The sequence below is a fragment of the Antechinus flavipes genome, chromosome 2 (assembly GCF_016432865.1).
Source record: "Antechinus flavipes isolate AdamAnt ecotype Samford, QLD, Australia chromosome 2, AdamAnt_v2, whole genome shotgun sequence".
NCBI classification, from domain to species: domain Eukaryota; kingdom Metazoa; phylum Chordata; class Mammalia; order Dasyuromorphia; family Dasyuridae; genus Antechinus; species Antechinus flavipes.
Window position 1 is genome coordinate 662024517 of NC_067399.1, and position 24894 is coordinate 662049410.

General features: G+C 42.5%; 1 protein-coding gene across 2 annotated transcripts in view; it reads left to right on the forward strand.

The window, feature by feature from the left end:
* JMJD1C (jumonji domain containing 1C) overlaps nucleotides 1-24894 on the forward strand; it is a 114997-nt gene that overhangs the window by 43125 nt on the left and 46978 nt on the right. For both annotated transcript variants that reach the window (XM_051982600.1, XM_051982602.1), the window contains exon 2: nucleotides 11641-11732. The gene's annotated coding sequence lies outside the window, so the exon portion shown is untranslated. The remainder of the gene's footprint in view (nucleotides 1-11640; nucleotides 11733-24894) is intronic.

The following is a 24894-nucleotide window of genomic DNA, read 5'->3' on the forward strand; positions in this document are numbered from 1 at the left end:
TCTATATAATAGCCATTCCCCTTGAGATAAATTGTCTAAGGATATGAATGCAAAGTATTCACAATGACATGAAAGAATGTTATATTAACTAATAATAAAGAAAAAGTCAAATAGAAAAAGCCCTGAGGTTTTGCCTCACATTCTGCAAATGAAAGGAAACAAAAAAAAGGAAATAGTCATTGTTAAGAAGAGTGACCCTAATACACAGTTGATGGAGCTGTCAAATGTTATAGCCATTTTGGAAAACAACTTGGAATCATAAAAATAATGTGACTAAACTGTCACTTTAAACTTTTAGAGACTTACAAGACATATATTTTAAGGAAACCATTGACAAAAAGGAAATCTTCCTCCCTCACATACACCAAAATATTTATAGCAGCACTTTTTGTGAAGCAAAGAATTGAAAACAGAGTAGATGCCCAGTGATTGGTGAATGGTTAAACAAATTGCAGTCCATGAATGTAATGCAATACTGCTGAGCCTTAAGAAAATTTGTACATGGTGAATACAGAGAAGCCTAGAAAAATCTACAGTTACTGATAAGGAAGAAAGTAAATAGTGAAGAAACCAATATACTCAGACAATATACTTGTTAGATAAATCAGATGGCCATGAAATTAGATTTATTCAAATTTTCCTTAAAAATCAGAATCAGGACCAATTGGTAAAAGTTTCATCAAGGCAAAGATAAATAATGAAAAATAAATCACAAAAAATTCTCAATTATAGTTTTCTAAGTATGTCTCTGGAATTACTAGGTTCCTTGTAAATCTGCAAACAAAGGGCATATGATTTCTTGACTATATTGTAGAGTTATTTTTGTAGTAAAAATTAAAATAGCCTAGTCGTTGAGATCCTTTCCCATTTTGAAATTCTATGTCTTTACATCTTCCAAGTGAAGGACCATTCAAAAGGGAAGGATTGTTTTATCACCCCATGAAAAGTGTAAGAGAATTTTCCTGGCAGTTCATGTAAGACTGTTGTGCTTTTATTTGGAGTTGGAGGGGTAGGGGATAGGGGATAGATTGGATAACTTATTAATGCTATATTTCAATATTTTATTAACTTGAGTGCTTGCAGTGGAATTGATGAACCATGCAAGTAAAACAAAACAAGCCATTTAGTGAGCATTCTAGAGTTTTCATGTGGTAGTACCATAAATCAGAGAGAATTGAGATGTCTCTTAAAAGAAGTTCTATGCTGCAGTTAATATCAGTTACACTGGGTCAAATAGAAAAACAATGGCTTTGTTAAATTCTGATGGTCATGGAGTATGCTCATTGCAAATAATTGCATACAGGATGGATTTTCCATAACCAGGGAGATTCTGCAGAAGAGGATTTCTGATAATATTAAGCCCAGGTAACAATCTGCACATATGTAACTGGATGCACATTTTGTTGAAATTATCTGTCACAGACAATGCAGATGAATTTGTATTCAAGAAAGCCACAGGTTCAAACCATGGCTCTGACATGTACTAGTTTTCAAGCTTAGGTAAACCACTTTATGTGTCAGCCTAAATTTTCTCATTTGTAAAACAGGTAATTAGTAGTACTTGTAATACCTGTCTCACAAGTTTCATTGAAAGGAAAGCACTCTGTACACTTTAAAGCTCTCCTGAAGTAAGTGTTAGGAGATTGGATAAACTTACTTAAAACATTTATCAAGTGTTTACTATATTACAGACACTGTGATAAGCCTTGGAAGTATAAAGACAAGTCAAAAAGAAAAATTTTGTGTCCTCAAGAAGTGGACATTCTAGTAGAGGAAAGATGATCCACACAAAGAGGGAACTGGAAAAGGTGGCTAATGCAGAGGGGGAATTGGCCTAGAGGCCATCTGGAGAATCAGGAACTGAGCTGAGGCTGATTAGTGATGAGCAAAGCTGACTGGGTAGTACTTCCTCAAATGGGAGGCTTATGAATTAAAGCGAGAATCCTTTAACAGTGGAGGCATCTCAGCATAAAAAGGCCCTTGGGACAGAGGTGGAAATGCCATCTGGAGAGTGGGATTTGGCTAAGCACTGCAAGCTGGCCCTTGCATTTAGTTGGAGAAGCAGTGGGCTAGATATATGGAGAGACTTGCATAGTCCTTTAAATGGTTTCACTCTGCTCCCCCAAAGAAAAACCCATAGTTTTACCAGGATTATTTTTAGGCAGTGTGACAGTGTCATCACTTGGCAGATTTCATTAACCTGTCGGTGGAAGAGTCTTTTGTAGAAGGCTCTAAGGAAAGAACAGGCGGGGACTCACAACGGTGTCATGAATCACCTCACTAGGTTTTCCTTCCATGGATGAAATTCACAAGTTCGTTGGATTTAGGCAGCCATGTGGTCCAGTAGATAAATCCCAACTTCTGTAGTCAGAAAGACATGGTCAAGTTCAACCTCAGATATTTTCTAGCTGTGACAGCCTGGGCAAATTTACTTATATCTGCCTCAATTTCTTAAATTATAAAATGGAATAGTAGACCTACCTCCTTGGGCTGTTGAAAAGATAAATGAGGTAATATTACTAAAGTGCTGTACAGATCTTAAAGTGCATGTCATATAAATGCTAATTATTATCATCATCATAAAAATTCTTCTGATGAGGCTACATAGTTGTAAGTTATTAAATACAATAATTTCTGAAGTAGAAAGCCTTCTGATACTCGAAGTACAGTGGAACAACCCTAGTTGTCATAACTAATCTTCATGTTATGACTTACCCCAAAGTAGTGGCTTAAGTTTTACTATTTAAGACATAAATATGTTCTGTTTAGAAGAGGCCTTTGGTCATTATTAGACCTAGTATAGCACATTGCACATAGAGTCACTGACAAAGAAAAGAATTCTAGGCTAGAATCGGGAAGGCCTGAGAAGACCATTGGACAAGGAAATGGCAACCCCCTCCAGAATCCTTGCCAAAAAAAGCACCTGGACAATATTGTTGTGATATGGTGCATAGAGCCCTGATCATGACTGAAGCCACACTCAAAATGATGGAGGATATCTAGTCATATTCTGTATTATGAACCAGTCTTTCGCTGGGGACCCAGAGTGAACTACCTTGCTTTGTCTTTTTCTTTTGTTTTGTTTTCTTTATGGCTGCTATTAATGGGCATTACCTGCTGTCAAACTAAAGCCAGAAGGAAGTTTGAGGTGTGTGCATTGAAGCAATGCTTGAACCCTTAGCCACCAGGAAAGGCCTTCTAAATAAAAACTGTCTGCCTTCCTTTTTCAGTTAGGGAAAGTGAGCAGCATGGCAGGGATTTAAAACGCCTTCCACCAATTGAACAGAAATCCCTGATCCTTGATGAAATTGGGCAACTTCTCAGATGCTTCCAAATAACATACATTTTCATGCAAACCCATACTTAAATGCTTTAGTTTGTCTTTTTTGATAATCAGTGCAATCAACATAAATGGGAAACACAGTCTTAGGGAATTTCTGTGGCCAGAAAATTCATCCACTCTGACGCGTAGTCAGAGGTAGCTGGACACAGAGAGGATAGAACACTAGCAATGAAGCCACAACATGTTCAGTTGTTTTAGTCAAGTCCTAGTCTTTGCAAGCAGTTTGGGTCATTTTTATAGATGAGGAAACTGAGGTAAACAGAGTGAAATGATTTGTCCAATCGGTCCTATAGCTAGTAAGTTTCTGAGACCAGATTTGAATTCCGGAAGAGAAGCCTTCCTGACTCCAAGCTTAACACTTTGTCCACTGAAGCACAGCCTAACTGTGCAGAGTCTGGAATAGCCCCATGGCAAGACACTTGATCTCTTTTTGCCTCGATCTCCTTAATTGTAAAATGAGTTATAACATTCATAATAACAATAGTACCTGTCTCAACTGAGATACTTGTCAAAGTGCTTAGCATAGTATCTTTCTATGATAATACTTATTTCTTTTCTTTCTGCCCTCATTTCAAAGCCAAATACATTCTAGATTTTTTTTCAATTACCCACATTCCTGTACCTTTATGTTAGCATATATAAGTAGTTGATACTGTATTTTCCCCACAGTTTAAAAGGTGTCCAGTTTTATAAAAGAATCTCAAGTGCATTTTGTTGTTTACCTCTCTTTCTCTTAACAACGGTTACAATATTTAGTGGTGTGGGGTTTTTTTATTTAGATTATGAGGTAGTTTGAATATTTTCCCTCAAAATTTGGAGTAATCTAGGAGCATAGGAACCTTGTGGCAGAGGGTCAAGGTGTTAATTTAAGGTCATGTGTAGTTAGCTATATAGTCTTGTGTGCTTTTTAATTCCACAGGGGTCTGATTATGCCAAGGAGCAAAGGTGACTCCAATAGATGGCTTTACCATGTTTTATGCCTGATTAGGAAATTAATAAATGTTTGGGTGTGACGTTGGAGTCAGAAAAGCTGCTTCTTTTAGATTATTGTGATATGGCTCCCGTATAAGATGTGACTATCCTTATATATGAAGCTTTTGTTGTTTTGCTTTCAAGTCTTTCTGAATGAACTTGATTCATGTGATGACAGGTTTATCTGACAGGTTTATAGGATGAAAGATCTTTATGAGTTTTATTGTTTTACATCAACAAGAATTAGTACACATTTATGTAGCATTTGAACGTTTGGAAAGAGCTTTGCTCACAACCTGAAGAAGTAGGTAGTGCAGTTATGGTGAGGTCTTGACCCCTCCAGGATCCCACTTTGTGGGCAGGTATACATGCAGTCTCTCTCTCTGACACCTTTACTGGGGTGTTTATGCTGCCTGTGCACAAATCAAATGATCAAACAGCATAGGGGAGAGTGACAAAAAAGCTCTAAATACAAACAATAGCATGCTTCCTTCCAAGGTGTACCATACCATTACAGGGAACTCCTGGAAATATTCTTTGGTTCACATGGAGAGAATACTGCTAGGCCAGAGAACATGTATCAGACAGATAGACATGGGCACAGGCACAGTGCCAAAGATCTCTTTGCTAATCTCAGTCTCTGTCTGGTTGCTTTCTGCTGCAGTGGAGTTTTTGTTCTGTAGGGTTAGCAGTCCATCAGCTTTTTAGTTTATGGGCCTTAGTCTATCCATAGCTCTATTGTGATGTAGATGCAGTCTGCTACCTAGTGAAGAAATCCCGAGGCAATCATAGTATGTTATTTTGATATTCTCTGCTTCTGTTGCCTTTGGAGTTTTGGTCAGAAAATTCCTTTTATTTCCTGTAAAACACTAGTTCTAACAAATTTTGTCTAACAGATCACTCTCAAGTTCTGCACTTAACAAAATTTTTAACAGTTCATTCACCTTTCTCCCCTTTCTCTTCCCCTCACATCATGTGTAAAATCCAAAGGCTGACTTGCATAGCCAAGATTCATAAAGATGCCTAAAAAAAGGTTTCGCCTTTTCACAGAGAACCTAGGACATTAAGGGATTTGCACACAGTTTGAGCCTGTTTTCAGGCTCAAATTCATTATTCATTATCCTGTGCACACATCCCTATCATTCATAGGTTTTAGATTTAGAGCTTGAACTTAATCAAGTAGTACTTATTAAACTCCTACTATGTGACAGGCACTCCACTAAGTTCTGGAGAAGCAAAGAAAAGTAAGGGACAGTTCCTGCTCTCAAAAGAGTTCACAACTAATTGGAGACACGGCATGCAAATAACTGTGCACTAAAGTTATATACAGGAGAGGGAAATCACTAAAGAATAATAGAAAAGGCCTTTTACGATGAGACTCCAGCTCAGCACATAAAGAAAGCTAGAGAGAATCAGAGGGGGAGAGCATTCTAAATGTTGGAGATGCCCCAGGAAAACAGGACTTGAGATGGGGGAGCTTCAAGGACAGAAATCCTCCCTACCATCTGCAAGGAGGCAAGTGTCACTGGCTCCCAGATTATATGGCAAGGAATAGGGAGTCAGAAGAAGGACTTGAAAAGCCCAAACCATCCTGCAGAAACTGATGAATGGGGGGCTGAGGAGGCTGTGTCTGCATGGGAGGGCCATAGTCCTGCTGGGATCAGGTGAGGACCTCTAGTGCTAGAAGAGAAAGATGGGGAATAGTCTGAAGCCCCCGAGGGAGCAGGAGGATGGGTCTGCCCTTCTGTAATGGAACTTTGAAGGGGACTCGGTAATTAGATCGGTTTTAGAACCTGCACAGACCTGGAGGTGGCCCAATAATTCAAGTTCCAGGCCTGGAGTAAGGAAGACTGAAGTTCAGATTCAGATTCAGCCCTAGACACTTTGTGACCTTTGGCAGGCCATTTAACCTCAAATTTTCTGCAGTGTTAAATGGGGATTGTAACTCATCTGAGTTGTTGTGAAGATCAAATCAGGCCATACTTGAAGCTAGGCTGGCGCTCTGTGAAGGGCACATGGTGCCACCTTGTAATGGCTCCTGGGAGATGTCCACAGGACATGCATTTCAACCTATCTCCTTGCCAGCAGGACCTTGGAGACTGGGGAGGCCAGCATAGAGAGGAGGGTTGGACCAGTAAGCAGTGGTGTGGATTTGGGGCCGAAACAAAACCTTGAGGGCTGCAGCACAGGAATCTGACCCAGGGATGGACCGTGACTAGGGCTGCAGAGAGGAAATTGGAAGAGGCACCGGGGGTGTTGCTGACCTGGTGTTCTGGGGGTCACAGATTCAGGGTGTCTCTGAAGCTTCAGCGGAGTCAGCTGGAGGCCTAAAGACGGAGGTGGGGCCAGCACTCCTTCAGGTCTTCAGAGGCCGATGGGCTCCTGTCAGATTTGGGAGGGAGGGAATTCATGTGGATGTCAGTCTTCTATAGAAGACTATACAAACTACAACCTGGGGAGGAGAATGCCTTACAGCAATATGATCAGGAAGGGACCAGGGTGACCTTTGCACTAGTATTAGGGGAATCCGAAGCCAATTTGGATCAGTGCTGTTGCTCCCCGAGTTTGGGACTCACACACAGGAGATGGCATTTTGTGGGTCGAGGTCACCGCGGAATGAGCCCCTCAAGGGAGTGCTTGGTCAGTAACCATACTAGAGACGTTCCTTCTGGGTCGGGCCTGGAGAGGAGGGCGGGAGCCTGGCCATGAATGACCCTTGGAAGGCTTCCTGAATCTGCGGGCCGAGTTTCTCTAGCTCGTTCCTATCAAGGCTCTGCTTTACAAAGATCCCTTTGGCTCTTTGTGGGGAATCGAGACGCATTTGAGGCCGTCACATCCTGGAGGATATTGTCAGGAGGAGGGCCTGGGGTGGGAATGGGCAGGTGAGACGCGGGAGTAGAGACCAAGAGGACGGGAGAAGCAGGGAGGACTGGAGTGATCCCAGGAGGAGCTGACGTGGAGCTGTCCTGGACAGAAGGCGCTGGCGGTGGGGGAGAGATTAGTTTTTAGCAGAAATAGGGAAGTGGGAACAAAGTTTTAAAACTTGTTTTCCCTCGGTAACTAAAAATGGGAGTTTCAGGTCCAGGTTCGTGTTTGTGTATAGTGGCATCTCTTGATTCCTAGAGTAGTTCTGAAGCAGCCATGTGTGCCAAGCTTTATCGGCAGCCGGCCTGGATCCCAGCCAGGCTGCGCTGGACTCGGGGGTGGGGAACTTGGAAGGGGATAAGGACACCCGAGTTCCCCGGGGGATAGGCTGGACCCAACGGGAGGAGGCGGGCGAAGGCACTTAGGCTCGCTCCCCTCCCACTCGGGGCTCCCTGCCAGTTAATCTCGCTCCGAGAGCAGCTTTTCCGAGGGGCTCAGGGGAACGTTAAAGTTTACTTCCTGGAGTCGGGAGGATGCTTCCACCGGAGTCCGCACCTTGGCTTCCTTCTTTTGCATTGGTCCGAGCGAAGTTTCCGAGGCGGAGGCTGTCCACGTGATCCCTGATCGGTCCCTGCTCTGTCTGGAGATGGGGGCGGGTCTAGATCCTGGACGCGCGTGCGTTACCGCTGGAAAACTTTTGAGAAGTCTGTGCCCGGGAGTTCGAGCTGCTGCCGGGCCGGGCCGGGCCAGGCCGGGGTGGGCGTGCGCGGCTGCTAGCTCTCCTGGGCTTGGAGCTCCTGCACGTGGAGGGCGGCCCAGGAGCCGCCTTTGTTTGCGCGCTCTAGCCGGGCGCCGTGAGTCACACCGCCGCCACCGCTGCCCTGGGACTCGTGCTGGAAGGGCCTCCCTCCGCACCTGGGACGCCCCATTAGTTCCAGTCTCCCAGCGCCGCCCCTTCCCCGCCCCCGCCGCCGCCTCCCTGGGCTCCTGCTCCCCTGCCCTCGCTTCCCCCTGGCCAACTCTGCCGCCTGTGCTGCCCTCGGCGAGCCCGAGCTGAGCCCGACCCCCCCCCAATCCCTGAGCAGGCGGATGTCTGCCCCCCGCGCCCCGACGACTGCCCTGCTTATGTAAGCGGCTCCGACCCAGGCGCCCGCCTGACCTCGCCGAAGATGCCGCCGCCGCCGCCCCCCGAGCCGCCCGAGCGGACCGCAAAAGGCGAGTGAGCCGACGGGCAGCGGCCGGCCCCCTGGCCTTGGCCTTGGGCGGGCGCTTCGGGGGAGGGGGGGGCCTCGGGCTGCCGATCCCCCCCGCCCCCGGAGAACAAGGTACTTCCTTCCTCCCTCCCTCCCCCCACCCCCCGGCCCCTGTCCGGGTCCCGGCACCTCCTTTGTCAAGAGACGGTCAGACGCTCGGGGAGAGCCTGGAGGGACGGACCAACCCTGGGGCAGCCGGGACGGGAACCGCGGCCGCACTCTTGGCCTTTGTTTACTCGGACCCCCGAGCCGCGGTCTCTGAACTCTGGGACCCTGGGGCCCGGGGGAACTCAGGGTATTTCCGGTTACGTTCAGTGGCCGGCCTCCTGCCGGGTGGGGGGGCTCCCCGTGGGCCTCGTCGGTTCTGCTTTTTCTCATGTGAATGGAATGTGGAGCGGCGGAGCCTAGACAGGATGCGGCGGCCGGGGCTCTCCCCCTCCCGGGGCACCCCCGTCAGGACTGGGGCCCCGAGCATTTCTTGGGCGGCCCCCAGACCGCTGGCGTCCCAGGGCAGCCCGGCGCGGACGAGAGGGAGAAGTCCGTGCGTGTCCTAGACTCGGTGTCTTGCCATGCCCACCCTGGCCCCTGGATCCGCGAACCCGTGCCTGCCGGCGAGTTGTTCGGGCATCCCGAGCAGCTGGTTGGGCTCTTCTGGAGGCGCTGCTCACTTCTCGTGTGCTGCCGGGAGCCGTCGGACGGGCTCTGGAGAGAACTATGAAGTTAGACTTCGGGGCTTGCTTTGGTGGTTCCGATTCATTACCAGCAGAATGCGTTTCGTTTCTGCTCTTGATTGTTGCCTGCACTTCAGGCTTGCAAGAAAGTACTAAGCACTGATCGTGAAGTTTTAGAATTTCTAGTTTGGGGGGTTTTTTAATGTTGAAATGATTATTTAACAAGAAGATTAGTAAGCACATTAGAAGTGTTTATTTGCAAACAAATTGTATTTAAACAATTTCCAAACTTCGAGTCATGGCCACTTTGTTTTTATAACATCACATTTGTGAAAGATAGTGCATCTGACAAGTAGGCTATTTTTAACGATGAATGAGTAGATTGGCCATTAGTGGCAGTAGCAAAAACTTTAGGGATTTCTATTTTACAATTGTTTCCAATTATGTCATAGCTTGAGAATTATTAAAACATAATTTTTATGTGGAGATAAAACTTTTTTCCTAGTCTGTCTATAAGTGACAGTAATTTCACTTGCGCTGTTAGCTATGATTGCTGTTTGTTGAACATGAGCCATAGACGTTTCTGATCAGAGACAATGTAGTGAAGGGGTCATGAGTTGTTGCAGAATGGTTTTCAAATTAGAAAAAGATTAGGTCCCAGGGGAAAATGCAAACCACCCATATTACTTATGCAGCTAAAGAGGGGAGCACTGGGGCTTGGAAAAATAAAGTGGGGAATTTAATGTTGCTTCCCCACCTCCTGCCTTTCAATTTTATTCATATAGATTATAATATAACTTTAGTCACCTGGCATGTCATTTGTGAACATTTATGTTCAGATTTGACCCAATAATGTGCTGTTTATAGACAAATAGACCTTTGGAGTTTAAAGATTTAAAATGTCTCCTAAGAATACACCTGGATTTGTTAGCACAAATTTAACAACTTGGGGGGGGGGGGTATGTGGAAAGGCAAGAAATGCTTCAGAAGCATGTTTGATGAAGCTTGGTGGTGGGCAAAGAGAAGATGCTGCCTGGCCCTCTCTTAAAACCATGGAAGGAGACTTCTCTTTTGACATCCTAGGTCTGGAGCACAGTTCCCAGCACACGGTCAAAGTATCTGTTCCCTTTTTTGTATTGAGTCAAAAACAATCAGCTGAGTTTGGTCAGGACACTGGTAAAATGACATTGCACAGAAACATTTGAGAGGTTCTGAGGATCTTTTTTTAGAGTTATTCAAGCATTAACAATATGGCAAGATATTTTCTCATTTGTATTTCGTAGTTTTATAGGATACAGTTAGTTTGTTAAGCTTGCATTTCCTTTGCATTCAAATTTTTTGAACAGTACTACAGATTTTATCCATGAGATCGAATAAAAATGTCTCCTCCTGTTTGGTGGACCTTAAAGGTTAACGCCAACGTTTATTCTGAGAACAACGAAAGATTTCAAAAAGAATTTTTAATGGTTAGCGATTAACTTAAGTGCTAGTCAGAATTAAAAAGCCTTATTATTAAATTAAATTATTAAAGCCTATCATTTTGAAACCAGTTCTCCCCAGTATCACTTTATTGATTATGCATGTAGGTTAGAGGTACTTTTCCCCTTATTTTTCTGTCAGAAACTGCCTAAAAAACTGAGAAAGCACAAATGGCTTTGTACCTTGAGGGATGTCTCACTTGTGACATAGAGGTAGAAGTGTTTCACTGCATGATTTGTTCCCAGAATAAGGCTCTTGTAATCCAAAAGATTTCTCCAGATGACTTAAATTAATTAGAAATGAGGAGTGTTTCTCCTTTCCAATTCTCTGTTTTGTCGGCTTTGGTTTTATGGTAAAGTTCCTACCAAAAATCTATGAGAGGATGGACTGACATTTCTATTTTCATAACTCTGGAACATCTTCAGAGGATTTTAATGAGAAAAAAGAAAGGAGTTTTCAGCTTTACCTCAAATTCATTGCTCGTGAACTGAGCTGGATGCTTCTTAAAAAGAGTAGGAAAACGTCTTCCCACCTGCTTTTTTTTTATATATTTATAATAATGTCCAAACAAAACAACTCAGGTCTGCCATAAAATTTTACTCGTATCCCTGCTAACCCGGGGAAACAAATATTCTTAATTGGAAAAAATCAAAGTACTTGTTTTATTTTTCGTAAGAGATAGTGGAGAAAAGGAAATGTAATGCAATGGATGTTGAATGTTGTCTTTTGCCTTCCTTTCCTTATTCTCCATTTCCTTTCCACCTCCCCCCTCTTTATGGATGCATCTGGAATTCACTTTGGGTCGGGATGGGGGTGGGGAGTTAAAAGCCTTCTGCATCCTGTTCATTAGAGAGCCTTTAGATGATTATTGGTGTAAATAAGCCAGAAATGGTTTTAAGTTGTATCCGTTAATATAATAAGCTGATGTTCTGTAGGCTACAGTAATAATGAAGTTATCCAATTGTACTTATACTGTTTGCTACCATTTTGGATATAAATTTTAGATAATCTGTTCTGTTTACACGTATTCTTTCTTTCTCTTCCCACCCCCCGACAGGCCTTTGCTGGACAAAGTTCTACTTCTCCAGTAGAATTCTTTGTGGATAAGTAGATTTTATAACTGAAGATATCGACTTTCTGCCCTATCAGGTAAGAAATCAAGATGACTTTAGTAAATAGTATACCTTAGTATCTTAGGATATGAGAAAGTCAGACTCTCCACGGTTTATGTTTATGATTTGCCAGTTCTTGGAAAGTAACAAGTTGGATATTACATATACATTGTGATTGTCTCTTACCTTGGCTTTTGAAGAATTTGGAGGGGTTACTAAATGTCACTCATCAAGTAATACACAGTTAAGTGGATCATTTCATATTACATGCTATGAATTTTAAAACACAGAAGCTTTTGTTTTAAAATTATCTTTGATTAGCATAAATAATTAATTGCTTCTGCCTCTGATTTCAAATCTGTACTTAGGAAGCATTCCCAAATTGTTTATAGCCTCCTAATCTGTAATTTTTAATTAGAAAAATATTTTGGAAGCTTTTGTGTTTGTATAATGCTCCTGGAAGTAACCTATATACAAAACTGTAAGTAATGGTTTGTTTTTGTTTTATATTCCTCTACATTTTTTATTCTAAAATAATAACACTAGCTATTCTTAATATGCTTATCAGTTTATCTGCAGATGTATTTTCATTTATGTTGTCTGATGACAATGATATCTTTCATTTAAAAAACTTAAAAATTAAAATAATCCTCAGTATTTTCATTGTACATAATTAGAGGAAGAATAATTATTTTACTAGAACAGCTTAAAAAAAAAAAAACACTACTCGGGTGTCAAATTCCTACTCACTAGATAATTGATTTCATGATGTGACCACAAGACTGCTTATGATTAAATGCCTGGTACCTGGACTTCAGTTACTGGATGGTACTTTTGTTGTTTATAAGGCCATTTAATACCTTGGGAATTAAATTAGTGAAATGCTTCTGTTTGTTGTTAATTCATTCTTTATAAATAAATGAATGGTTCCCTCTGTACACATGCTATTTCCTATTTTGAAGTCTCACTTAAGGTATCTATTTTTCCCATACCACATCCACCTTGGAGAGTTCAGTAAAAGGCTAGTTTTCTTTTGCTTATTTGGGTATTATTGAACTATACCCATAAAACCACACAAAGGCTGGGGGTAGTAGTGTTGAATGAGTGGGGGAGGAACCTTTCAGCTGTCATTATTTTAACTTCTCATGGTTCTTGGTAAATGTTTCTCTTCAACAGTGAAAGAGAGTTACTTTAAAGATGGACCTTTGAAGGGTTCTCATCTTGAGGTTGATTTGGGGGAAGTGAAATAAGTAAAGAAAATGATCTGAAAATGAGGTCTTGCCAGGTGGCCTTTTATGTATGATTGTGATACTGAGCACTACCCTCACCCCTTTTTACATTTTTAAAATTTGGTTCGACTTCTACTTTTGATGGGTTATTTCTGGTTTTTTGCTTGTTTGTTTTCTCAAAAACACTAGAGTCAAAGTCTCTTTTATGTGATGTTAGAGGTCTAAGAATTTGTCTGTTTTATAAATTATTTCACCCACCTTGCCAATCTACATGTCAGTGTCAGCCTCTGGACTTCCCTGAAAAGAGGACTGACTCACTTAATCTTTTAACCATTCTTTATTTCTCTTGTGATAAGAATTGATATTCTGAATGAGCTAGTCAACTAATACTTACATTTTGTTGTACTGTGTTCCTGTATTGTAATTTTGTAATTTATGAAGTTTTTAGAGGTGAAAGAAATCATGATACCCCTTTGGATGCCCTTGCATCTACTGCATTTCGGTGTTTCCGTTCAGGTTTTTGAAAATCAGATAAAACAAGAGAAGCTATTCTGTTAATATAATTAAAATTTATATAGCACTTATTGGTTTACAGAAAGTTTTCAATACTATCATTCGATCCATTTTTAAACAATCCTCTGGTGCAAGTTGGTGGCCATAACACCTCTAAAATACCTTCTGAGGCTCTCTAATCATAGTATTATTTACCTAGACTTTTTATACTTAAAGTACATAGGGAAACACATCCCGAAATAAAGACTGCTTAAAAATTTCAGACATTAAAAAGAACATAACCTTCTGTCAGTCAGCAAATAGTTACATTTGAGATGATATATCTTTTCTGAGATCCGTCCAAATAAGATGTAAGAGTCTACTATGTAAAGGAACAATTTATAGGATGCAAGTGGTATGTGTAGTTTTATCCCAGAATATTGTTCTCAACCACTTGTCCAAATATTACATTTAATAAATTCTTTGGCATCTTAAACACGCAGCTGTTACTGGCATGGATTTTGGTAAACAGTGTCTTAACATTTCAACCTTAGGGCAGCTTCATATGGTTAAAAGAAAGGTCTGCCTTACTTAAGAAAGTGATAAGTAAAAAGTCTCCCTTATTCCTTTCTGATTTGGGGTTGTTTTTTTAAATACTCAGTTGAATTTTATTGATTAAAAAGTTCCTTCTGAAGATACAGGTGATCGCTCATCCAGGCCTTCCATTTCCATTTTGTGTGTTACTTTTTTCCATGTTAAAAAAGCCTGCTGTCCAGGCTGCTGGGGGCCTTTTTGTTGTCTCCTGGCATTGTGAGGCTACCCTGGGGGACTGAGACTGTCTCCCTGTCACCACTTGTTGTTTGCCCCAGGACAGCCCGTGCCATCTTCTCCCTATCCTAAACTTTCCTGCTGATTGATGATCCTTCTTGGTCACATACTGACATGGATCTTACCATTGCTGTGTGTGTCTTATTCATGTGGCTTCTTAAAAAGCAGCCATATTCATATTGGAACCATGATTGAATGTCCTTTTTGAAACCAAGTGAAGCTTCCATATTTATAGATTAGTCTGTGGGGTATTCAGATGGGTGGTGTGATGGAAAGAATGCTAGATTAGAAAGGCCTGAGTTCTCATTTTGCCTGATTCATTTTTTAGCAGAATGAACCCAGGCAAGCCATTCTCAGCCTCATTTCCCCATCTGTAAAGTGGGGATCAGAGCACCTCACTTTGTTAGGAGGTTCAAATGAGATAACCGATGTAAAGCCCTTTACAAAACTTCAAGCATTGTATGCCCATGCTAGTTATTGTCTGGTATGGGGAAATGTCCAAAAAGTTTGTGTGTTAAAATGGCTTTTTGTTGTCCTGTTTACAGTCGAGTGCCATTTGACGATTATATTTCAGATATGTGGTAACTATTACTAATAATTTCTTTTGAACCTGTTTAAGATCCTTTGTAACAGATCTTGTTTTATTGTCCAGTAAGAAGAAATGATTCTTTTGATTTTCGCACTGACCACTTAAGGTCACTAGTTTGACTCCTGCCTCAATTAGTTCTGTCTTAGAGACTTTTCCATGTGAAAGATATGTCTGGTTGAGTTAAAATAGTTGATTCAGTTTTTAGGTTAAGGAGTGGAAAGAAACTACCATTAGAAGGACCTATATTGAATGGAAATAAAATTAAACCACCCTTCTTGAGACCCTGTGGTACTGAAGCATTATTAATTAGGTCACTTTGAAATAGCTTGCCATGCTCTGTTTTCTGTGGGCATATAAATTCCTACTTCCTCCTTTTAGTTTTCCTGATTCTAGCTGGCAGCACTGACTGCTTCTTTGAAGTAGTGGGGGAAGGGAAAAGTACTGAGTAGGAGGGAACTCCTGTGTTTTTCAACTGGTCAGGGAGGGAAGGGGAAGGGGGGGGGAGGAAGGTCAGAAGGAAGACTGCTTTTTAACCAGTTTAAAAAAATAATAATAATAATTTAACTTTGGATTATTTGGTTGTGTTTTTCATGAGAAAACAGGTCAAAAATGGCAACCATTTAGACCTAGGTTTTCCATTTTGTTTTATGAAAAGTGATAATAGAATGGAAAGGTGTTTTTAGAGAGCTTTTCTTAAAATCTTCTGCCGTGTTTTCCAACCTGTTGCCAAATTTATACCTAGACCTTAGAGATTGGTTTTTATATTAGAGGAAATGGAAGAGATTACTTCTTAATCTGAAAGTTGAGGGCAATTGATCTGTTAAACTGCATTGGTCTGGCTTGTTTAGAATCTAATAATGATCATAATTTAGAACCTGTCAGACACAGAACACAGGGCACAGAATCATCTGTTGCAAAGTCTAAATATTACAGGTTTTGTTACATTTTTTTCCAAAATTCATAGGTTCCGGTTGTTTGGTGGGTTTTAGTTCCTAGAATCAGAATCACAACTCTTGGAACTATTTAAATACCACTTTTAGGGTGGTGAATCATAACGAACTCTGATGCAGGTTTAGAATTAAGAGTATATACATTTCTATGGTTGCTGCCTTTCAAGAGAATAGAGTTGGGGAGACCATCCATTTCTTCTGTTGTCTTAATGGTTTTGTGATGTTTTATTCTGGAAATTCTGTTTTCTCTGCATTTGGTTGGAATAAGATTTCTAGAAAGTTTAGGCAAAGAAGTAGTAGTAGTTGTCTGGGCCAGGTGGATATACCTAAAGTGAGTCAGATATTTATCCAGGTCCAACTTCCAAAGTCAAGATCTTAAGCTGATAATGTCGTCTTTCAAGTTTGAGGCAATGAAACCTTTGGAATTGACTATGTGGATTACACAAATCTTCAAATGACGTTTTCAGAGTTTGAGCTAAACAATATTACTATTATTTGTTGTTGTTGTTCAGTTTGGGGTTTCCTTGGCAAAGAAACTGGATTGGTTGGCCATTTCCTTCTGCCCACTTTACAAATTAGAGGAGACTGAGGCAGACAGGGTGAAGTAACTTGCCCCAGGTCACCTGATCTAAGGTTGGATTTGAACTCGAGAAGAGTAGTCAACCTGACCTCAAACCTGCTACTCTAGCCATAATAATGGCTATGTTTATATAGTGCTTACTGAGGCATTCTGCTAAGTACTTTACAATAATTATCTCATTTGGCCTGAACAACAATCTTGCAAGGTAGACGATCTTATCCCTATTTTGGAGATGAGAAAACTGAGGCAAGCAGAAGTTAAATGACTTACATATCTAGTATGCCTCTGAAGTCAAATTGAAACTTGGGTCTCCCCAAGTCCAGCTCCCACACTCTCACCCACTGGGCCACCTGGTTGCTTCCAAAGTAGTTTAACTAGTCTTCAACACTGTTCAACCATGCGCTCAGCTAAGATGCATACGTCCAAAGAAGTGATAAGAAGATAAATTGAGAAGGAAGAAGGTACTGAGCATTAGAGTTGAGGTCAGCAAAGGCTTCCCGTAGCACAGAGTGCCTAAGCTTAAAGCGAGTTTTGAGAGTTTGTGTCCTTGAGTTAGCCAGCTTGTTTGCACAATTGACCATGGGGGCAGCGAGATGAAATTGGTTTTGAAAGGAAAATCATATTCAAACTGGACATTCCTTTAACTAGGAAACTGAACGTTTGAATTTTCTTCTAGAGACACTGGGGAGCCATTGAATGGTAAAAGATAGATTTTTGGCAGTTTATTGTGGAAGACTGGACTGGAGAAAGACTGGAGACAGAGAGAACCCATGGCCTCAGAGTAATCTAGGGGAGAAGCCATGAAAGCCTGAAATAGGAAGGACTGTCATGCCATGGAATTGAGAGGATGAGACAAAGCAAAGTCCTTCTGATGAGGTCTTAGGGCACTTGGTAGGCCTCCAAGGCCTCTAGTCCTGTGCCATCATCACACGGATGATGTAACTTGGGTCTGGAGGGTTCCCAAGATAATAGATTTAGAATTTAGAGGTCAGTGAACCCAAGGGTTCTTAACCTTTTTTTCCCCCCCATCTAATGGACCTCTTCTCAGAATGTTTTTTAACTGCATTAAATCTTTGTGTGGTTATGTGTGTAATTACAAAGGAAATATGGTTCAGCTGTTTCTCCCCAGGGTCACAGATCCTGGGTTAAAGCCCTGATCTTGTCTATACTGCTCACCCTACATAACCCACAAGTAGTGGATAACAAAAACAGGATCTTAACCCAAGGGCCCCATCTCCAGAGCTTGGACTATTTCCATCAAACTAAGCAAATTGATTTGTCCGAGCTTGCAAACATTAAGAGTCAGAAATGAGATTTGAATTCTTCTCCTGTGGCTAGTAGCTAGTGCTTTTTCCACTGTGCCCCTGGTGTGACTTCTGGAAGGTGGGGAGAAGGGAGAAGAAGAGAAATGAGTGTGATATTGAAAGGAGATTGAACAGTCTGGGAAGCCTATAACGTTGTGAGCTTGGATGTGTGAAAATGGGAGCTTCTGGAGAACTTGGGGAGAAAGGAATTCCATTTTGGACAGATGAAACTGTTCCGGTAATCATTGGTAATGTGGGACTGGGGCTCCAGAAATAGATGAAGGCAGGATATGAGAGAGAGGAGCTTTCAGCAGTCTTCAATTCTTAGTTGACCCTGTTTGGGGTTTTCTTGGCAGATAACTGGAGTGGTCTGCCATTTTCTTATTTTCCAGATGAGGAAACTGAGGCAAATAAGGTGAAATGCTTTGCCAGGATCAGTGCTAGTAAGGGTTTGAGGATGGATCTGAAGTCATGAAGAAGTTTCCTGACTCTAGGCCCCTCAGTGATCTTCTGAATGTATGTATGTATGTAACAATAATCAGGGCAAAAATAGAAGGCACTGGGAACTAAGCCGGTTCCCTGTCCCCTACATCTTATAGGTGAGTTAAAGTACCTGCTGCCTTTATGCATCAGCTCTTGGTGTCTCAGTGGAGGAAAGGCAGGAGCGGCCTCAGCTGGAAGTTCCCTGGACCCCAAGGGAGGGCACAACAGCAGTCCTGGTGCTGCTCCTCTAGGGACCTGTTTTATGTGCACATCAGACACACACACGCCTCTATCTCTCTGCAAGTAGTGACGTAGTGTCTGCTGTATCCAGGTACTGTGCCTGCCCGGTATCTGAGAGACATCCCACAGAGCTGACAAGTGGCCGTGGGAGGGCACAGGAGGGCATTTGTACGGGGTAGAGAAAGAGAAGTCTCCGGACCAGCCATGTAGGGAGTCAGTCCCACCAGCAGGCGAGACTGAGACTTAGGCACATGGGGAGAACTCTGCAGAGAGCAGGAATGAAGTCAGGGTGTCAGCATGAGGGATGGACCCTTGGTGACCCTTAGCTTTGGATTCCAGCTCACATTATCACTCACAAGGTTGTTTCTTGTCTAATGAATAGATTGGCCGGCTTACTGGCGGCTACTGTTCTGTGTGAGCTTAGACAAGTCATGGACCTCTTCACCTCAAATTCCTCCTGTAACCTGAGGAGTTCAGCCTGTATACAACCTTCAGATTCCTTATAGCTCTAAACCTGTGGTCTTACCTTAAAATTTCCAGGGGTCCTCAAACTTTTAAAATAGGGGGCCAGTTCACTGTCCCTCCAACTGTTGGAGGGCCGGACTATAGTAAAAACAAAAACTTTGTTTTGTGGACCTTTAAATAAAGAAACTTCATAGCTCTGGGTGAGGGGGATAAACGTCCTCAGCTGCTGCATCTGGCCCGTGGGCCGTAGTTTGAGGACCCCTGCTAAACTCATTGAAATTTTCTTCAAAATTTCAGAGGATTCGCAAATAAATTTGGCCAAAATATACTGAAGAGTTACATAAAAGGTGCTCTGTTTGTACATCATTCAGCAGAATATTGTTTGAAAAATAAGTATTCCTACCTACCATTCTTTTCTATCCTGATTAAGGACAGTATTTTCAGAAATTAGTAGGAGTACCTCCTTTGGGTTTTTTTTTTTTTTAAGATAAGAAAGTAAATCTCATTTCTTGGTGGATTTCACCATTACCTATTTTTAAAGGTTTTCCCTACTTTACACCCAGAATAATGTATGTTTGTGAATCAATAGATTGTCTTAAGTACTACTTTAAAAAAAAAGTTTAAACTGTAACAGTCTAGTTGACAAAGTTAGGATTAGACTTGCCACCATACACACACACATACATACACATACTTAAACACTTAGTTTAGTTCCCCATAATCCTTCTCAACTTTTGTTTTCCTGATAACAAATTACTATCTCCATTAATTTTACTATTAAAAAAAAAAGTAGACCTCCTTTGACTTTCAAAAGCTGCTATGTTTCTTAATCTATTTCTTTAATAAAGTTCAGGTTCATAATGAATGAAATTTTTCATTGAAGAACTACTCTAGGCATTATATAATCTTTAAAAATAAAAAATGTGCAGTTAAGCAAGAAAAAATACCAGTGATAGGCCGCATCATTCGATAAGTCAATTTGGGAGACAAGTGACAGTTATATTCAAACTAATACCACATGTATTTATGTAAATCCTGGGAGAAAAGTGTTCTAAGAAACAAAAATAAACAAAAAAAACATAGGACTGGTTTTGATATGTAAGTTAGTTCTTGCCATTCCTGTGTGGACATCACCTTGCTGCTCCTCTTCCCAATCTCCCAATTGAGTCTCATCTCACTGACAGGAATCTTTAGGATCCATTCTTTGTGGATCATCCCGAGGGCACAGGTGTCATTAATGGAAGAGTCTCTTTGGAGTCCATAGGCCTATCTCCCTTTCTCATCTTGGACGCTTCATACCTCTGGGTTCTTGGGCAAATCCACATCTGGAAAATAAGGGGCTTTGGCTAGTCCTCTTCAAAGATTCCATCTGGCTCTGAATTTATATAATTGGCATTAACAGTTAGCAGCTGATAAGATAGTTGACATTTATATAAAGCCTTAAGGTTTATAAAGGACTTGATTCTAAATCTGACACTAAGAGAGAGAGAGGAGAGAGTGTGTGAGAGTGAGTGTCCATGTGTTATTATCCTCATTTCACATGAGGAAACTTGAAGCTCAGAGAAGTCAATGTTTTTCCTGTGCACCTTAGTTTTCCTCCCATAATGCCATATTACCTCTTGGATACCAGATAAGTTATAGGGGAGGTCAGCTGAAGTGAAAGTGGTTATAGGAAGGGCTCTAATTCACATCAGACCAGAAGGGTGTAAAATTGTTGAATTCCTCCTTAAAAAAAAAAAAAAAAAAAAAAGTCCCCTAAAAGAGGACTAAAATCTAACTTATTTGGGTTTTAGCAAAGCATTTAACAAGAAATGTTAATTAAATCTATTTTTGTGGGAAAGCTGAAGAGATAAGGGCTACACAATCCTTAGAATGTTTAATGAGTGATGATAGATCGTAAGATCAGACTAACAAATTAATGATGCCTTAAAAGTCTCTTGTTTAATTCCCTCATCCCATAAGTCTAGAAACTCAGACTCGGACAGCTTTAAATGACTTGTCCAGAGTAAACTAGGCAATAATAACTGGCCTATGTTGCCTCTTATTCACGTTTACCAAGTACTTTACAACATGACCTCATTTCATCATGACAGTAACCTTGTGAGACAGGCACTGTGGTGATCCAGATTATCCAGAAAAGAAACATTGAGACAAGCCAGCTGGTGGCTTGTCTGGTGTCAGTAGAGTCTGCAGGGTCTGAGAGCCAGTTTGGACTAAGACATGCTGCCTCCGGGGCCACCATTTTATCTCCTGCCTTGTGCTTTCCACTTATCCAAGGCCGCTGGGAATTTCTGGTAATGTGCTGGAGAGAATTCACCTCTAGAGAGATCTTGATGATTTAGAATTTTGAGCCACTGGTTCTGGATAAGGTGTGGGTAGAATAATCTCATTTGACAGACAGATACTGTCTGTGAAGCACTCGGCCCAGCGCCGGCACCTAGTGAGGGCTGTGGAACAGGTCTTGCTTGTTCCTGTTGGGATATTTAGGGCCCTGCAGCCAAACAACTTACATCGGAAGGATTTGAGAAGCAGTTTGGGCTGGGGATAGAGAGTCGTGACCCTGGACACGGTACATCTCTAACTGAAGATGGGCATCGTGAAATGATGATATGGTATTGCTAAATGTTTGATCTGTGTGCCTGTATAACCAGGGTCACATAACCGATCTCCGGGGCGAAAGGAGGTTGAGTGGGCAAAGTTCAAGGAGGCCGGGTTTAGGCTCCTTTCTAAGGCTAGACTTTGCTGAGAAAGTGCTGACCTGCATTTGAGAGTTTCCTGACCTGGGAGGTTTTTGAGGCACTGAAATCACAGAGCCAGACCGGGTAGTTCGTATCCCAGAAAGCCTAGAAACTCTTGCAAAAAGCTCTTTTGCACCAGAAAAACCCATGCTCTGAGAGAACCACAGAGCCAGCTGAGTGTAGAGCCTGCACCTGGAGGCCGCACTATGGACTTGGTTCATCCAAAGGCTCCAAAGGGATGTGAGCTTTCAGCCACCAGAGTAGGCCATGCGGGCTAACTTCCTGTTCAGGAGGTTTGTGAGTAATTTATACAGGAGATAGTTCACAAGAGCCTGAAATAGTGCTGCAGCCTGGCATCCAGACAGTGTGGCAAGAGGTGGTACAAGTGAAAGATGTCAGGGATGTGGGAGAAGGGAGTTGTGGAAGACTTTGGGGAAGTGAGCCTGGGTGGCAGAAAGTAGGCGAGAGCCCTGGTTGTGTGGGCATAGAGTTCAGGACAGGGAGTAGGACGTTGGGTCCCAGATGTATTAGGGAGATATTGCTGTAGGTATCTAGGGAAAATTGGACTTGTATGAGCTGATGTGATGGTGAAGTGAGTGTGAAGGGACAGGATTAAGAGAGAGCTGTGAGAGGCCCACTTTGTGTTGTGAGGGGCCAGGGAGATGGCAAACCCGAGCATCACAGAATAAGAGAAAGGAGGATCCACTGAGAGCAGTGTCTGTGGGGATGGACAGGAGAGAAAGAGAGCGCCAGTATCTGAAGCTGCTAAGAGAGAATTAAGAAAAGCTCCCTGGAATTAGCAGTGAGAAGGCACTTGGATAAGGCTTGAAAGGACCAAGAGGAAAGGCTGCCCAACCCTGACCTCGCTGACACTAGCCAAGTCGTAGACCTTGCCCAGTTACCTCATCTGTAAGAAGTTTGATTCTTCTAACATGTCACGGAGTTATTGCAAAGATCAAATGAGATCATGCAGGTAAAGTGCCATTAGCCTAAAGCTGCTTGTAAATGTCAGTTTTAGTATCATCATTGTTAGTCCGATCCTGAGGTGAAGAAGGTCTAGTCAGGAAGCTGAGGGTCTGCCCTGAGGAGTAATCTGTCTCCTTTTCATTCCACTGCCACTTTGGGTTGAACTCCTAGACATGTGCAAAGTGAGGGAGCCTTGGTCTGCGGTATGGTAAAGGTCGGAAAGGTTTGGACTCCGGAACCTTTGTAGTCTCTACCCACTCTGCAAAGCCTCATCCTCTCATCTGAACTAGGCCCCGTCCAGCCCCTCTGACCCACTTGCACACAGTTCTCGGGACATTCTTGAGGCACGTTCCCATCCCAATGTAGCTCTGCTTTGCTCATAGAATCCGAGGTCCTGATCCTTGGCCTGGCATTCGTGGGTTTCACTTGATCTGGGCCGATCTTATATGCTGGTACTGGCCTTCACTGCCTTAATGCTGCAAGCCAGCTGTTCCTTTCAAGACTTCTTTCAAGGGCCCCCTCTTCCTCCTGGGCCTTGGTCCATCTCTCCTGCCACAAGTGGAATGGAGAAGCCCATGAATTCCCCCTTCCCCCTCCTGAAGTCCTTCTGTTTCTTGAAGGTCCACTTCAGGTTTCCTGAACCAGATCAGCACTGCAGCTGGTGTTGCTTAAGTGCTTTACAAATGTTGTCTCACCTGTTCTTTCTAAGGTTAGACCTGCCTGGGGCCACACAGCTAGGAGGTCTGTGGGGCTGGACTTTCTGACTCCATGACTCCCTCCTCTGGGTTCCTCCCCACTTAGGATTCCCCATCCCTTTCTGTCCCCGGGCTGCAGCTGCTGAGAAAGAGACTGGAGTGGGAGGGAGGACAAAGAGGAGGCTTCAAGGTAAGATGGAGGAACTGTAAATTGTAAACCCTATAGTCAGCCTGCGTGTGTGTGTGTGTGTGTGTGTGTGTCTCCTTCTCTCTGTCACACACACACACACACACACACACACCACCACCACCACCACCACCACCACCACCACCACCACCAGATGTCCTGTAGAGACCTTTATAGAAATGTTCTTACAGAGAAGTATAAAAATAGGCACAGGTCCCCCAACAGTCATTTGGAGAGAGAGGTTCTGAAAGCTGAATGGGGTGTCAAGAAATGATCTTTAAATTGAACTTTGAAACAAACTGGGAATTATAATTATCAGATCAAGGTTCCAGAATGGGAGGATGGGGGGAGAGGGAACAACACACATAACCAAGAGATAGAATGTATACGAGGTGCAATGAGGATGCCAAGTTGGCAACGTTGAAGAGTTTCTGAAGGGAAGGAAGGTGTAATAGAGCCTGGAAAGGTAGGTTGGAGCCAGTTGGAAAAGGCTTTGTGTGCCAAGCAGAGGCGTTTTATCTCTAGAATCAGAAACAGACTTTAGAAACGGAGGTGTTACAAGATTGTACCTGTATATTAGGTAAAGGACTCCTTACACGTTGAGGAGGGCGACTAGAAAAGGAAGAAAGGGAGACCAAATTAGGAAAGATTTTCAGTAGCTGAAGTTCAGAGATGATAGGGGCAGGCCAAAATTGAAGAGTGGTTATGTGGTTAGAGAAGCAGTGATAGAGGCAGGAGGTGTTATAGGGATGGAATCCTCGTGGTTTGGCCCCCAATTCTGATAAAAGAATTAAAGGGTTTGAAGAATTGAACTCTGGGCTGGTTTGCTTGAGTGGTTGGAAGAGAGACGATGCCTTGGGCCAATTTGGGACATTCGAATTTAGAGGAAAAGAGAAAGAGTTCTTGTTTGGATGTGTTGAATTTGAAATGCCTCACTCACCTCTAGTTCTAAGAGTCTGGTGGATGCTGGACTGAATGAAGCAAGAGATCAAACTCCATCCCTAGATTTAAAAGTCATCTGGATTGAGGTGATAATGGCACCTCTGGGAGAGGAGGGAGCAGGATGGGGAGTGCACAGGCCAGGCCTTGGACTGTGCTTGTGCTTAGGGGACACAATACTGTTAATGATGCCCCAAAGGCAACTGAGAGGTGGTCAGATCTGGAGGCACAGTGGTTCTTTTATGTTGTTGATTGAGCCCATTCATCCCTTTATTTCTGGGGAAGTTAAAAAGTCTTTCTTTAAAAAAAAAAAAACAAAAAAAAAAAAACCCTTTGTGCCATTCCTCCTTCTGCCCCCCATATGTCCTGATCCTTTTGCCTAGAGTCTTTACTGATGATGGCTTGACTTTGCTAGCCCGGAAGCCTTATTGGTGATGGGGCCTATAGCATGCTTTGCCTTTGCATCCTACTACTCTTCCTCCTTCACCACCCCCCCATAGGTGTTTCACTATTC